Genomic DNA, 4804 nt, shown 5'->3' with positions numbered 1-4804 from the left:
TATTGTTGAGTAAGTCTAATTTTTGTAAAAGGTACACGTCACGTAACGTAAAAGGCTAGTTTTCTAAACGTACGAAAGTGCGCCCGAAAAACCGAAAGTGATACATGAGTCGTGAGACCACGACCGTGTCATTTTTGTAAAAATTATATTTTTACCATCAACGTAAATATAATATAATATATAAGTAATTATATAAATTAAATATAATAAATATATAATAATAATAAAAATATGATGATACATGTTCATTCACGTGAACACCATTTACACGTTTTATTTTATTTTTTATTTTTTTTTAATTATATTATTATATATTAAAAATGTGTAGTAGGTAGGCTTAACATTGCCTTATATATTGAACAAGCTCTTTTCTAATTCATTCCATCATTCATTTGTTCGCAAGGGATAGAAAAATATATATATACATTATTAATATTAATATTATTATTAATATTAAGATTATTAATATTAATCTTATTATTATTAGTATTAGTATTATTGGGAGCAATACTATTAGTATATTACATAAAATACTATGACGAGGTCATGAGCGGGTCATTTCAAGACAAGTTTTGCGAGTAGGATAGGGCTAAGGAAATTATGGGTTATGGCTATGGAGGTGATGGGTATGGTTCATGGGTATGTCGTGAGGTCAATTTGGTAGTTATCATCTCCGTTGCGTTTGCGTATCTTTCCTGCAATATTGAATCTCAATATTGATACGTGAGTACTCATAATTTAATTTTTACATACTAATAGTGTATCCCTGACTAGTGCTCGAGAAAATAGAATTATGCATGCTTGTACATTTGATATTGCCCTTAGATAGGTTATGTTGAATCTTAAAGGTTGTTATACTAGGGATGAAATAAGGTATAAGATATGCATGTCCTTGGAAAGCTAGCGAAAAATTAAGAACTTTTCATTTAGATATCAAATGGATTCGATGAACGGTTAGAAAGTTATGAAATAAACAAATTGTATAATTAACTTCGTAATTAAAATAGCTAATGATAATTAGTGAACTAATTTTCTGGGTAATAAAAAGTGGTTATTTGGATTCTACTCGTCGAGTAGATGAATTTTCATATAAAGCACGTCTCGTTTCGTTGAACGGTTGTCAAGTTATGGATAAAAGAAGTTTTGTAAATTTTGATGAAACGTCGATACGGAAACTGAAATTCTCGCTGATCTGCGTTGTTTTAGATTAAAAAAAAAATACCACTGAATTCTTTGTTGTAAGGTCTAACAAACGACTCTGGCCGTTTGTCAATTCGAGTCTCGACGATTTTTCTAAAAATCGTCAAAGTTGACTGTTTGGTCACATTTTAAAATTCTAAAAAGAGTTGAAACTTTTTTATTAAAAATGTCAGTTTTGTATCAGTTGTCATGGTCGGCCTGATGTGTGTTTACTTTTGCCAAAAATCATGTTATATCTTTGTGGTAACGAGAATTTGAAGGCTGTGACCGTTTATCAATCGGAGTTCCGATAATTTTTCTAAAAATCGCTGAAGTGGCCGTTTAGTCATGTTTGACCGAAAAATCATTTTGTTGTATAAGTTATTGTATTTTTGCATGCGACCTCGTTTTTACTTTAACCATTGACTTTTGACCTTGAACTTTGACTTTTCCCGTTAACTGTTCAGTTAATTTTTTTTTTGTGTTGACTTTCTCTAAATACTAAAATACTATTTTATGATTATGAAACCATTTGTGTTACGTTGTTTCACACGTCACCTTTTACTAGAATTTTAACTGAGCATGGGTAATATAACATGTTACTATACTGTTGAGTCAGACTCGAGCATTAGGATTGTGATACACTATGACTTGGCCTAAATTGTTAGACAAATATTGACCGTCATATAAATATATATAATTAATATAGGTTCGTGAATCCGAGGCCAACCCTACACTTGTTCAATGATGTTATATGTATTTTTACTACAAAATACAGTATGGTGAGTTTCATTTGCTCCCTTTTACTCATTACATTTTTGGGCTGAGAATACATGCGCAACTTTTACAACTGTTTTAAGAAATAGACACAAGTAATCAAAACTACATTATATGGTTGAATGATCGAAATCGAATATGCCCCTTTTTATTAAGTCTGGTAATCTAAGAATTAGGGAACAAACACCCTAATTGACGCGAACTCTAAAGATAGATCTATCGGGCCCAACAAGCCCCATCCAAAGTATCGGATGCTTTAGTACTTCGAAATTTATATCATGTCCGAAGGAGGATCCCGGAATGATGGGGATATTCTTATATGCATATTGTGAATGTCGGTTACCAGGTGTTCAATCCATACGAATGATATTTTTGTCTCTATGCATGGGACGTATGAATATGAGAAATGGAAGTATGAAATCTTGTGGTCTATTAAAATTATGAAATGATTCTTTATGATAAACTAATGAACTCACCAACCTTTTGGTTGACACTTTAAAGCATGTTCATTCTCAGGTACGAAAGAAATCTTCCGCTGTGCATTTGCTCATATTAGAGATATTACTTGGAGTCATTCATGACATATTTCAAAAGATGTTGCATTCGAGTCGTTGAGTTCATCAAGATTATTATTAAGTCAATTATATTTGGATATATTATGAAATGCTTTACATGCCTGTCAACTGTCGATGTAATGAAAGTTTGCCTTTTAAAAACGAATGCAATGTTTGTAAAATGTATCATTTAGAGGTCAAGTACCTCGCGATGTAATCATATGTTATTGTATTCGTCCCTATGGATTGGGTCGGGTCATCTCATGTGGTATCAGAGCGGTGGTCTTAGCGAACCAGGTCTGCATTAGTGTGTCTAACTGATAAGTCGTTAGGATACATTAGTGAGTCTGGACTTCGACCGTGTCTGCATGTCAAAAGTTTTTGCTTATTATTTGTGTCAAAAATCACTTGCTTATCATCCTTAAGACTAGACGCGTTTTCCTGCATTTATTACATAATAGTGTATAGACGAATTCTTGTCTTAGCATATCTATCACTGTGAACTTTGACTAACATCTTTAAAAGATTATCCGAAATCTATGGGATTTTGGTATTATATATACATATGTAAATTATGTATTGAGGAATACCAAATCTAAATTCTACAATCTATTTCATACCAAAATTCTTTCTCTGATCATACGAGATGGATCCCTCAACTAGTTCGAACTCCTCAGATTCCGACAGTTATGCTGATATGGAATTCCACTCAAGCTCCGAAAACAGTGTTACCGGAATGAATCAACCAATCAGCCATCATCTATTTTGGATGAAATGGGGATGGGTTCGTAGCCTCCTCAATCATTGGCGACAAGAAGAAGGTGTTCCTTTCCATCCACCGAATTGCCCTCTTGGTAATGAACCTGAAGCACTTACCGGCGAACCTGTTCGAGAAACTGTTTTCTCTCTCATCTCCAGAGTATCTCGTCACGATTATATCCTACATCAAATCCTAGATTTTATTTATCCGCTCGTCCCAACCGACAATCATCCCGGTGTACTAACAGAAGTTAACGAACTTCACGCACGCGTGACGGCTTTGGAGCTTATGGTGCAAGGATTACAAACACCATCAGCAGCACCAGCAGCATAATCAGTACCGCCAGTAACATCAACATCGCAAACCTCAGTACTCTAGACATCAGCAGCATCACCGGCATCAATGGTATCATCATCATTAACACCAACAGTACCATTACCATCATCAACAAACACATTCGCATCACACGCCTCAACATCATAATCTATACCTCAGATATCAACATCACACGCATCATAGATACCAAGGAGTGCCAACAACAACAAACGATGAAGTATTGATTCATAACTTCATCGGAGGAATATTCTACGGCGATTATGTAATCTCTAAAGTCTTAGAGATTATCTATTTCCACCCTAACCCTAAATCAGATGAGTGAACCAAAATGAGTCAAGGAAGAATCGAAACCCTAACAAGGATGGTGCGCGATTTACTTGTTATACAAGCATCACTAGCAATTACCGGAAGTATGATCAGCAACAACAGTACCGTTAGCATCACCAGTATAGTCAGTAACGTCAGCATCGTCAGAATCAGCAACACCTATGACATCACAAGTCCCATCAGTTCAAGAATCATTGTGGAAATCGTTACCAATCAACAACGAATATGTTGTATCAACGAGTTATATAGTATTAACTCATTCTTTCTGAAGAATTGTTATATATTTTATATATATGAATTCTGGAATTATAATAAATCTTTTTGTACTAAACTATTAAGTATGAATTGAAAAAGAGTAGATACTACTCGTTTAAATTCATATTACTAATATCTTATGATGTACATCCTTCATTAACAACTTAATCATCGTTAACCACAATCTCTGTTTCAATCTAATGAACTCCGGTTCATAATAAATCAAGTGTATCATTCAATAACATGTTTGAATATACACTTTCATCTTCGGTATACCCGAAATTTACAGGAAAACAACATTCGTAACTTGCGAAGTTAGCAACAGTTCTATGAGCATCAGCATGATTCACTAAGGAAATACATATAAGCATTGAAGCATTGATTACATTAGTGAAATACTTCGCGAAGATTATGTAATCTCTAATGTTTTAGAGAAAATTCATTTCTAATTCAATCCGAAAATCAAATGAGCTTAGTATGATATTAACTCATTGAATCTGTACTACATCTGAAGAAAATATACCCACATATATTTTCATAAAGATTGTAATGAGAATTCTTGTTCAAAATATTATTTGTGAAATTTTTTTAACGGGTAGGTAATACCCGAGAGATA

Source organism: Rutidosis leptorrhynchoides, chromosome 10 (assembly GCF_046630445.1).
Source record: "Rutidosis leptorrhynchoides isolate AG116_Rl617_1_P2 chromosome 10, CSIRO_AGI_Rlap_v1, whole genome shotgun sequence".
Lineage (NCBI taxonomy): Eukaryota > Viridiplantae > Streptophyta > Magnoliopsida > Asterales > Asteraceae > Rutidosis > Rutidosis leptorrhynchoides.
The sequence above is the reverse complement of the archived record's forward strand: the minus strand, read 5'-3'. Positions refer to the sequence as shown.